Source organism: Solanum stenotomum, chromosome 4 (genome assembly GCF_019186545.1).
Source record: "Solanum stenotomum isolate F172 chromosome 4, ASM1918654v1, whole genome shotgun sequence".
Taxonomy (NCBI): domain Eukaryota; kingdom Viridiplantae; phylum Streptophyta; class Magnoliopsida; order Solanales; family Solanaceae; genus Solanum; species Solanum stenotomum.
In genome coordinates this window covers 34,105,269-34,118,336 of record NC_064285.1, presented here as the reverse complement: position 1 = coordinate 34,118,336, position 13,068 = coordinate 34,105,269, and positions in this window count along the sequence as shown.

The following is a 13,068-nucleotide window of genomic DNA, read 5'->3' as shown; positions in this document are numbered from 1 at the left end:
CATTTTTGTGGTATGACTTGATTCCAATTGGTATATTGTGATCCAAATTTGTATATAATCTCCTTCAGTCTTATGTCCGCAGATGGTTAACATGCAAAACAACGACTTCAGGCCCGTAGCTCCTAACAATAAGCTAGTAGAAAAGCCTACAGCAAGAAGACGTGGTCGAGGCAGGGGTAGAAGAAGAGGAAGGGGCGGAGGCCGAGAAAAGGTAGCACCCACTATAGGTGGATCCCCAATTGAGAATGTTCCGATGGAAGAAGCCCCTCTTGCACCCCATGAAGAGGTGGAACGGAATGTGAAGGTTGAAAATGAGGAGGATGTTGGACCGGAGGAGGATGCATAGGCTGAGACTGCCGGTCTTCCTCCCTTAGACCAACTGTTAGCTCAGAATATCATGACTTTTTTAAGGGGTTGGTTGGCTCTGGAGTCCTTCCCACAATGCAAGCGGCTCAACCTCCAGCAAACCACCCCATTGTTGCTACTGTCCCCACGGTAGGTGGAGCATTAGGCACTGATGTCATTTTTTGTCCCCTATTGGGTTCTATGATGACTGGTACCGAGCATGGGGTGTTGACTATGTTTTTGAAGCTGATGTCGCCAGTGTTCCATGGTTCCGATAGTGAGGATACCTTTGAGTTCATTCTGGATTGCTATAAGAGGCTTCACAAGTTAGGCATTGTACACCAGCATGGAGTAGAGTTTGTGACCTTCCATATTCAAAGTGAGGCTAAGCAGTGGTGGAGGGCCTATGTGGAATGTAGATCGCTAGATATGATATATAGTCTGTGACTACAGAGAAAGAGAGGATTCGTCTATTCGTCAAGAGATGGAACCCTAAATTATAGGTATTGTCTGTTCACATGACCTCTATACGTAAAAGTTTTAATGTGGTGACAAACTTTGTGAAGAAAGTAGAAGGAGTTCGACGTGATGGGAATGCAAAGGCCTTGGGTACGGAGCCTAAGAACATAGGTATCTTTCATGGGTCCTACTCCAATTTTTCAGGTAGGCCGGGAATTGCAGCTCAGCCAATTCAGTTAACCATGCCGGTTTCTATAGGTGGTTACTCGGGAACTCCACATCAGAATCTTATTCATGATAACTAGGGAGTCGCACCTTTGTATGGTAGCAAGTCATCTTTTGACCGTAGTTTTTAAAATTGTGGGGAACCTGGAAATATGAAGAGAGATTGTCCCCATCCATGCATGTCTGACCCTGTACAGTAGCAGACCAGAGGAGTGGTACCAACGGGCAATAGTAGTAATGGCAGAAGACGTCCACAAAGTGGGCGAGGAGGGAACTAGTGAGGTCGCAGAGGCTTGGGAAATAGTAATGCAAGTAGACGAGCAGTCCAGCCAGTCAATGAGGTTACCTGTCAAGATGATATGACTCAATTTTATACCTTTCCAGGAAAGACCGAGGATGAGGCATCTGATGCAATGATCATAAGTACTATTCTTGTATGTGATCGGATGGCTACTATTTTTTGTATTCGGGTTCTACTCATTCATATGTGTCAGTTCAGTTTGCCTTGGAATTTGATGTGGTTTGTAATGTGCTTGATGCTCCCGTCCATGTTTCTACCCTAGTTGGAGAGTTTGTGATAGTCACCCATGTATATCTTGCTTGTCTTGTTCTATTTATGGTTTTTCAGACTTGGGCTAATTTGGTTATTCAGGATATGACTGAATTTGATATTATCTTAGCTATGACTTGGTTGTCCCCCTATTATGTTGTGCTTAATTGTAATACTAAGTCGGTAACTCTAGAAATACCGGGTAGGGAAAGGTTAGAGTGAGAAGGGGTGTACAAGCCTAAGGCAGCTAAGGTCATATCTTTCGTTCGGGCTAGGAAAATGGTGAGGCAGGGGTGTTTGGCGTATTTGGCTCATAATCGGGATGTTGATGTCGTGTCTCCCTCTAATTCCTGTAGTGTATGAGTTCAAGGAAGTGTTTCATACTTATTTGCCTTGTATGCCTCCGGGTAGGGATATAGATTTCTACATTGACTTGGAGCCGGGTACTCGCCCCATCTCCATTCCTCCTTATCGCATGGCTTTGGCAGAATTGATGGAGCTTAAACCTCAAATCCATGAGCTTTTTGATAAAGGGTTCATCCGTCCTAGTGCTTCCCCGTAGGGTGGTCCTTTATTGTTTGTTCATAAAAAGAATGGTAGTATGAGGATGTGCATAGACTATCGATGGTTGAATAGGGTCACCATTCGAAATAAGTATTTGTTGCCTCAGATAGATGATTTCTTTGACCAATTACAAGGTGAATCAGTTTTCTCTAAAATTTACCTAAGGTCTGGTTGCCATCAATTAAAGGTTAGGCCTGAGGATGTACCAAAAATGGCATTCAGGACCCGTTATGGGCACTATGAGTTTTTAGTAATGTCGTTTGGGTTGACCAATGTGCCTGCAGCTTTCATGAGTTTGATGAATGGTGTGTTCGAACCATTCCTAGATTATTTTTTCATCGTCTTAATTGATGACATTTTTGTTTATTCAAAGAGTAAGGAAGAGAATGTCGACCATTTTCGTATTGTTTTGGGTGTCCTTGGGAAACATAAGTTGTATGCGAAATTTTCCAAGTGTGAGTTCTGGTTGACTTTAGTTGCCTTTTGGGGGCATGTGGTTTGAAGGGAAAGAGTAATGCTAGATCCCAAAAAGATCCAAGCAGTCAAGAACTAGGTCCGGCCTAGCTCTGTGATTGAAATTAGGAGTTTTGTGGCGCTTGCCAGCTCCTATCGACGGTTTGTGAAATTTTTTGCTTCTATCACCACGCATTTGACAAGGTTGACCCAAAAGGAGGTACCTTTCGAGTGGACTGACGAATGTGAATAGAGCTTCCAAAAGCTCAAGATTCTTCTGACCACAACACATATTATGGCACTGTTGGTGGAAGGTAAAGATTTCATTGTTTATTTTGATGCTTCACATTCGGGTTTGGGTGTTGTGTTGATGCAGCATAAGAATGTCATAGCTTATGCATCACGGTAACTTAAGGTGCATGAGAAAAACTACTCAATGCAAGACTTGGAGTTGACAGCGGTAGTATTTGCTCTTAAGATCTGGCGGCATTAGCTTTCTGGTGTCAAGTGTGAGGTGTTTACTAACAATTGTACTTTACATCATGTATTCACTTAGAAGGACCTGAATCTTAGACAGCGAAGGTGGATGGGGTTACTCAAGGATTAATATGTTACCATCCTGTATCATCCGGGTAAGGCTTATATGGATGCAGACGCATTAAGCCGGAAGACAGTGAGTATGGGTAGTCTAGCTTGCTTAGGTCTGTCCAAGTGACCTTTCGCCAAGGATATTTAGACCTTGGAGCCTAAGTTCATGCAGTTGGGCATCTTAGAGAGAGGTGGGGTGTTAGCTAACATTGAGGTTAGGCCCACATTCAATAAGGAGATCAAGGCCAAGAAGTTTGAGGATGAGAGTTTGAATGAGCTCAGAAAGAAAACAATGTCTTGCAATGCACAAGATGCGGCTCTTGATGTGGGTGGTGTGCTCAGTTTTAGGGGAAGAATTTGTGTTCCCCGAGTTGATGACATGATTCAGAAGATGTTGAAAAAATCCCATTGTTCGTGGTATTCCATTCATCCGGGTATGACCATGATGTATCCAGATTTGAAACGACTTTATTGGTGGCCTGACATGAAGAAAGACATAGCTGAGTTTGTGGCTAAGTGCCAAAACTGTCAGCAGGTAAAGTATGAGCATCAAAGGCCTGCATGTTTGCATTAGTGAATGCCAATCCCTGAATATAAGTGGGAAAGGATAGATATGGACTTCGTGGTTGGTCTTCCCAAGACCTTGGGGAAGTTTGACTCCATTTGGGTGGTGGTTGACAGACTGACTAAGTCAGCCCACTTTATTTCAGTCAGAGTAGACTATAATGCTCAGCATTTGGCTAAGGTTTATGTGAAGAAGATAGTGAGGCTGCATAGGGTGCCCCTTTCCATCATTTCGGACCATGGTACGCAGTTCACATCCAAGTTTTGGGGGAAATTGCATGAGGAGTTGGGTACTTAACTCACTTTCAGCACAACCTTCCATCGACAGACGGACGAGCAGTTAGAGAGCTATTCAAGTGTTAGAGGACATGTTGAGGGCATGTGTGATTGACTTTGGAAGGCATTGGGATAAACACCTACCTTTGTGTGAGTTCTCTTATAATAATAGTTACCACTAATGCATTGACATGGCACCGTTCGAGGCACTTTATGAGAGGGGATGTAAATTACCCACAGGGTGGTTTGAGGCTAGAGATATGAAGCCTTTGGGGGTTGATTTGGTGAAAAATGCTAAGGATAATGGGAGAAGCATCCAACCTAAGCGTCTAGCAGCCAGAGTCGACAAAAAAAGTATGTAAACTGTAAGGTAAGGGACATAACATTTCAGGATGGTGAGCAAGTTATTTTAAAAGTGTCACCCATAAAGGGGATGATGAGATTCTACAAGAAGGGGAACCTCAGTCCTCGATACATTTGGCCATTTAAAATTCTTGACTCTATAAGGCCAGTGGCTTATAGGTTGGCTTTACCGCCTAGCCTATCTGGAGTCCACCCAGTGTTCCACGTATCCATGTTGAAGAAGTATCATGGGGACAAAGATTACATCATAAAGTGGAACTGAGTTTTGTTAGACAAAGATGTTCAGTATGAGGAAGAACTGGTTGCGATTCTTGATCATTATATCCGTAAGTTAAGGACCAAGGAATAAAGTCCCTAAAAGTTTAATAGAAGCATCATCCGATTGAGGAAGCTACTTGGGAAATTGAGAAGGACATACGAGACAAGTATCCCCAGATATTCGATGATTCAGGTACTACTCTACTCTTGATTTAGCCATTTCTCCTATTTTATAACTCGAGGACGAGTGATGGGTAAATTGGTATCTATTGTAACGACATGTTCCCGTCGTTATGGAAAAGCCAATGGGAAACTAATTTGGGCTAGAAAACTTCTGAGTAATACTTGGAAATTTCTAGCCTAGGCCAGACTTGGATGAAATATGAGTTAGGTGAGGTCTAGGGCGATCCGGTAATGAATGGGGAACTTAATTATGAGTTTGATCACATGAGTGGATAGCCAAGATGTTAAGGAGCGTGTACGACTTTACGGAATCGAATTCGGGTAAGTTGAACTCCCGAAACCGATCTTGGCGTAAAGGGGTTGTTTTAGGATGTCAAGGTTTGAAGGTCTGTTGTGAAATGGGAGCTTGGAACTCAAATTCCTAGCCGTCGGGGCGGGGTTAATTCTGCCAGGGGGATGGGCCCCGCTGTGGTGGGACAGTCACAACATAAACTGGGGAAAATCCCCAAAAATGTTAATTTTTATAAAACACCAGTCTTGAGAGCTAAGGGATGACTTAGGGCAGTATCTCATCAAGTTTCCACGAATTCTCTTGTTAAAGGTAAGATAATACTTTTCTAATCCCTATTTTAATTCTTAGAACTTAGAATCCTCGTTAATTATTGTTTGGGGAGGGTTCAGACCTGAAGTTAATGGTGGGAAAAGTCCTAGTTGATCATTAGGATCATGGGTTTGTCCTTGGGTTCATATTTTGTTATAATCCGGGTAAATCAAACCTTGTTTATTGATCCTTGCATTAATTAATTATTTTAGACCAAGAACAAGTTGAAAGACACCGGAAAGGGAAAGCTCAAGTGTCCTAGGAGTATTTAAGCTTGGTTTCGAGGTAGGTGATGGTTCAACTTCCTGTTGTGTGATAAATGCATGTTAAATGTTTCATTATATGCATACATGTTTGTGAATAGGGAAAACATGAATCAAATCTAGTGAAATGATTATGTGTGGACAATTACATGTCATGAACCTGTTACTTGACTATGTTACTATGTGCACTTTTCATTATTGGTATGCTTGTTACTGTGGTTGTGCTTGTTGGAACTGGTGTCACGTTCTGACATATGTATATTGGATCGGGTGTCATGTTCCGACACACTAACAGTTTTGGTGTGGGTTCAATGAGAGGACCACTTGTGATTATTACATTCTTGTCTACTTGTTATTGATATTGGGAAATTGTATCTTGGTCCTGAAATGATAATTGAACTGTGCATCATGTATATGTGTGTCTACTGTGTTGTAAATATTTTCTTATATTTTGCTCACTGGAGTAGCCGCGTGATCCTACCAGTACATCGTGGTTTCGTGTACTGATACTGCACATACTCTTTCTTTGATGAGTATAGGGCATCTTCAAGTGGCTACTGACAGACCTCACTTAAGAGATCATTGATTGAGACCGGAGTCGAGAGTTAGCCAGTTCTTTCAGGCTGTCATGGATCCATCATTAGTTTTAGTCCATTCTTTTCGGACACAGACTAGAAGTTCAAAATATTTACTTGTGTTTTGTTATTGGGGCAACACCCCTTTTTTAAGATTTGTTGATTCGTAGAGTTTTGGTACAATGCCTTTCAGGTTCTAGGGGTTGAATTTCCGCGAGGGTTATGCTTAGTTGTTTTTGTTAAACCTTCGGAGTTTATGGGAACTCCATATTTAATTCGTCATTTAAACCTGCTTTTGTATCTTTAAATGATTTGGTTTCTTTAAGTTGATTAGTCGGGTTGTAGTAGTGGTTCTCCCACTGGAGGGTTAGTGTGGGTGTCAATCATGACGGTCTGGGTTGTGACATTAAATATCATGCAATTTAGTATTTAAATACAAAAATATAAAATGAAATTAATAAATATCAATTTTATATGGAATATGTTGTAATTGTTACCAAATTTGGAAAGCATCTTTCTAAAATTGGTTGACTTATCTATGGTTATGATATTTTTTAATATAATATAATATTGACATTTAAACATAAAATAAGACACATATCTCTCATCTCAATGTTCATTTGACGAAATGGAGGGAAGGGGGGTGGAGGGGAGCCGGCTCCTGAATACTCCACTCGTCAATATTTACTTATCAAGTATTCTCTAATTGATGTCCTTTTTTAATTGTCATTTTTTAAAAAATCAATAAAGGATAATTTAATTTTAAAAAAAAACTTATTGTAAAAAGAAAAAGAAGCTAAACAGTGGATTAGTGGAAATGGTGTAGTTTTTTTTTTCATTCTTTTCATAAATCTTTTAAGATTCAATTTTGAAACTTTTTATAAAAAGAATTACTATTAAAGAAAATTGTTCAAAACTGTGAATTCTAGGGATAAAGAACATACTTCCAATTATTTTTTTAAAAAAAGATATCACGTTCTTTAATTTCTCTGTTCTTTTCAATTTTTAGTGAATATCAGTTTTAATTTAAGAGAATTCTCAATTGGCTTTCTCATTGAAAATATTGGTGTATGTTGATACTCTTGATCTATATAGGATAAAGAGAAATAACTAACATCTAAATAACCAAACGAGATTACTTTAAAATGGTTAATATTGATGTATGTTGATACTCTTGATCTCTATAGGATAAAGAGAAATAACTAACATCCAAAAATTATATACTTTAATATATATATATATATATATATATATATATATATAGGTTAAGAAGCATTCCATATTATATTTCTAAATTTCATTTTAACTGCAAACTTAGGATAAGAAATATTCCCATTATATTTTTAAATTTTAATATATATGCTAACTTAGGATAAGAAGCATGCCCTATTATATTTTTTAATAATCGTATAAACTAAATTATCATAATGTAAAATCATATTATTATAGTTTTTTTTATCCATTATAAATAAATAAAAATAATTAAAGTTAACGCTGAGGTGTACATACAAAATAAAACGCATTAGAACAATTTTATAAATAAATGGCTTATCTTACTACTCTGAAATGACATTTGAAATTCACTTTGATAAACGTTAGGATTTAAATAGTGAGAACTTATATAGTCAAGCTTAATTTTTGCTGTAATTATTATTTCTTTTGCAACCTAACATGCTCAAAAGATTTTAGTATAATGGATGATAACTTGCGAAGTGCCATTTTTAGATTTTCATATTGACCAACTATATTTTATCATTTCAAAATTTTCATTCTATCATATAAAATCTCCCCACATGTATTTCAATTTATAAATTATTGATATCATTGCTTTCAAAATTTCCAATTAGAATTTATTTGAAATGAATTACTATATATGTTTTCACGTTATATTCATACTAGCATGTTGGTGACATTTATGATGTCTAAAGTTATCTAATTAATATTATAAAAAAAGTATATTAATTATTTATATAAAATTAGTTTATAATTTTTAAAACTATATCCTAATATTATCTATCACTGTTATGTTATATGTATCACTAAAGAAAAAAATCTACTAATTATTTAAAAATTACTAAATAAATCTAAAAATTTATAAAATAAAAGAATAGACTTATAGTAAATCAATGAAATAGAAGATGATATGTTTTTTTCATCTTTCAATTTTTTTTGCACCACAAATAATTTATTTTTATGTGGTATAGTATGTTTTTATATTGATCCCTGAAATTCTTTTCTTGTGATTTCTTATTTTATAAAGTTATATTTGATTAAATGAAAATCGTCTTATTTTGCAAGGTTGAACAAGAGAGCAGAATGCTAAAGAGGTGTCAACATGCTTTGCAAGTTACATTTATAATTTAGCTAAAAGTAGAATCAATTTCTTTGAATACTAGTTTATAGATTGATCTATGAATTTAAAATTTAATTAACTAAAACAAATATCAATTCAAGACACGCCACATGTAACATCCCGCCTTAGAAAGAACTATTTCAAATAGAACAAAAATTGGAAAATTTAGCAAGTTATGCTAAGTATAAGTTTTGGATCAACTTCAAACAACCATAACTTTCAGTATATGATGAGTTAGGTAGCCCATAATATATCACATAAAAGTTCTTGGAATTCTCTTTCCAACGCCTTCGAGTTTGCTAATTTTTGAGCTCGTATGAGGGAGATATGACTGTTTAAAGTCTGCTGTCTATTTAAGGAAAGTTACGCGGATTTAAGAGGGGTATTTTGGTCTTTTCCTTACCCTAATAATTAGGGGTCTAAACTGATTTGGTTCAATTTACACAATCATAATTTACGCTAGAGTTTTAGAAAAAAGTTCAAGAAAAGAAAAGAGGAGAAAGGTCAAAGTTTTGTCAAGTTCTTTAGATTTCATTACGGATTTCGCCAAGGGTTTGATCCCTAAGAGGTATGTCAGTTACATAGTGTTGGGTTCGTTCACCCACCCGCCCAATCATGACTATTTCAACGTAATTTCGTTCTTGAAAATGAAAGGATTTGTGTTCTTGATGAGTTTTATTGAAGTTTCTTTCAGAATCTTGATTGTTGAGGTTTTGATGAGTTTTTGTGTTAATCGTATGAATTTTTAAGGTTGTTTTGAGTAGATTCTTGTGTACTATTGTTGGGTATTCGAATCTAAGTGATTGGGAAAGAAACCATCCGATTCTAGGTGAATTGGGGTTAGAAAATGAGTGAGAAAATTTGTCAAGATTTCTAGGAAAAAAAGGGGTGTGGCACCGCGCCACTCAGTGTGCCCCAAGCCAGCTTTTGTAGGTTGGGCACTGAGGTGCCGCGCCACTCAGTGTGCCCAACACAACTTCCGTAGTTCAGGGTCTTGCGCCCTGCGCAACTTAGTACTCCAGGATCACCAGTCCTTTACCCTTTCATACTTCTTTCCGTTTGAGTTCCCTCGAATCGTACCTATGTTTTTAGTTGATTTCTACACTCTAAGGTATGTCTAAACATCAATAGATCATCCATAACATGATATTATAATCCTTGAATCCATAATTCAAATTCAAGGTAAAGCTAAAAGTTAAGTCTAGAGAGTTTTTTCAGTCTTTTCAAAAAGTCTTTTACAATTGTTTTAGACTTGTTTTAAGACTTAATCATTGAGTTTGAGGAAGAGTAGAGCCTAACTCATTTTTATTTAAAATGATACATGGGAACTAAGTATTCCCAAGAGCAAATGTTTTTACATTTTAGATGAGAGGAAACACCGATTTCCAAAAGAGTTTTCATGGGCAGTTCTGAGTACCATCTATTTTAAGAGAGATTTTTTAGTAATAATGTCAAACCACAGAAAGAGTTATGATGTTAAAACTTATGAGCTAGTATACTTTTGGAGTAGTATTAAGCACTAATGTAGGGGAGAGTTCATACAAATCACAGCCCCCATAAACCATGTAGCCAACATGGGTAAAAAGGGTCATATTTTTTAGATAATTCCTTAATGGTTTTTAGCATAGACTAGTGGATCCATTTAGTAGTACGTTCTATACCCCGACAAAGTATAGGATAGTTCTGCAAGCGTGGGCTAGACGATGTATCATCACATAGCTATTAGTGATGGTTATCGGTTAGAGAATCTCCCACATAGTTATTTTGCATCTTTATATATACAAATAGAGTTTATATTGTATTCTCTAATACGTTGAGTTGTTATCAATCCTTTAAAGCTTTTCTTTATACTGCATCTTTATTACTACTCTATATTAAAATGAGTTGAGTAGAGTTGAGACGAGGTAAGTGTTACTTTCAGTTCCAGTTCAAGCTTATATCTTGTTTTAGATTTCCCCTCACATGCTCCTATATTCCATGAACTGACGCCATTTGGACTGCATCTTTATGATGCAGATACAAGTAACCAGGATCAACATCCAGGACTTGGTTGATCCAGTCGAGTTCCAGAGTCATTTGGTGAGCCTCCTTACTTTTCGGAGGTTCCCTTTATTATTTTTTATTATTCAGTTTTTCCACTCCCCGAGGCTACCCCCTTAACGTAACACGTGACCTAGGATCACGAGTGACCCTAAGCTAACCCTGAATCTAGCATATCATGAACATATGGGAGAATATCTAAGTAAAATGAACTAATGCAGAAGCTAAATCAATAAATATCTGATGTGGGAACAAAACCCAAATAGTCTGAATGTAAAGATACTAAGGGTTTAGTGATGACTGAAACCATCACCTAACAACCCAAGCTAAATCTAATACTATGTCTGAAAAGCCTCTAACTGAGTTGAGTTGCTGGGACATGCCCCAGCTAACTCTAACAAAACTGAAAACTGAAAGTAAACACTAAAATGGAAGCATGTCTATTGTCCTCAGAATATGACGACTCGCTACTGAAGCTGCTGAATGCGGATCGAGAATCAATCTAAGCGTGATGATGCTGAATACCTGAACCTACATTATGAAAGGATGTAGTGTAGATTATGCATCAGTACATGAAATGTATTGAGCATGCAAGATATAGATACTAAGTTGAACAAATACATATAAGCTAAACAAAGCATAATTGAGAAATGACATAAACTAAGTAAGAGTGTGAATAATGAAACATAACTGAAAAGCTAAGTTGAATGCAATGACCAAGTACTAATCATGAAAATAACATATTGAACTGAATACTGAAGTATATACTGTAAACCTGGTCAAATGCATTAAGAGTCTGACTGTGGGAGCTACTATCAACCGACATAAAACCACGTGAGCTAAATGTGGAGTTCAATGTATACGCCCTATCGAGGGGTCCTAATAGACCTTGTCAGGGTATAAAGGCATGACTGCATGATCACTAAATATGATGCCCAACAGAGGGGACTTATAATTCTACGGGGGCACACAGTTCTAGGATTATGAGGGTACGCTGAATTCTAGTCTAACTCGGTTCAAAGTCTACTCCCAACTGTACATGTATATGACACAAATGCAATCAAAATACTGAATAACTCAAAATACTGACATGCTAACTAATAATGCAATATTTATATAGTGATAATGTGATATTCAAAATCTGAAGCATGATTATCTGTTTAATTGACCTAGCAAAGTGTAATTCATGAACTAAGAGAATCTACACAAACTAGGGTTCTGAGTTTCATACAAGGAATTAAGCAAACTTTCCAAGAAAACATGCTATTTCGATTTAGGATACTACAACAACTAAATCAAAGTAAATGTCCAAGGTCTTAGAAACTCTAGGTCCAAACAAGATATGGAGAATCAAGGTGCTGACTAAATTTTAGGGACCTAGTGGATGAAAGGAACCCACTAGTAAATTCTCCTCTTTCTTCTCCTTTTTTCTCTATGTTTGGATGATTTTTGGTGAATAACGGTTCTAGGTATGTCTGACTATGTTATTAGGCTTAAACTAAGAAAAACGTCATAGTTTAGGCATCAAACAACATAGTTTAAGTGTCGAACACATAGGGTAAAAGACCAAAACAACCCTAACTTAAATCTGACGAGTGCTACCTACTACAAGAATGACGGGCCATCGGTTTACCTACCAACCGTCGATATGGGTAATCGGTCAAACTCTGCCCAATCGGGCTTCACTAAAACGAGAATAGCTTTTTACTCGAAGATTGGATTTTAGCAAACTTGGTGGCGTTGGAAAGAGGATTCAATTATATTTCATTTGATAGGTCATGGGTCACCTAATTCATCTTGTGCTAAAAAATATGACTGTTTGAAGTTGACCCAACAACCATTTCCCTCCAATTGGCTATTGACCCTCACCTACCGTCCGTAGGTCCAACCACGGACCGTCCTGGTCGCCTGCGGGTGGGGTCAGAAACTATAAAATTTGGTGCGCAATGATGGACCCCACCTAGATACCGTGTGTCAAACCACGGACTGTCGCTGGCTTCCGTGGTTCTTGCAACAGGTCCTGGAAAGCTGCATTTTCTATTTTCTCAAATCCGAGGTGTTAGCAGTTTTGTTAGGATGATCGAGGGTCTTGTCTCGACATCCCTCATAGTTTTTAGAGGTTTCATAGATAGATAGACACTAGTTCTTGAGTCTTTTCATTTTCATTTCGTTTATGTTGAGACTTGAGTTGCCACTTTTGCTAGTTGAATGTTTATTTCTAAAACATTCTAAGTTATCAATTGAGTAATAGTTACTTTTAAACTGCTTTTATTATAAGTAACCCTTCCGCTAAAAATTAAGCCAGGCCAAGGGTTTGCTTGTGTAGCGCCCCGTATGCCAGAAGGACCAGAATGTAGAAAATCAGAAGGTGCAGGTGATACCATTGGGGACCACCCACGGACCGTAGG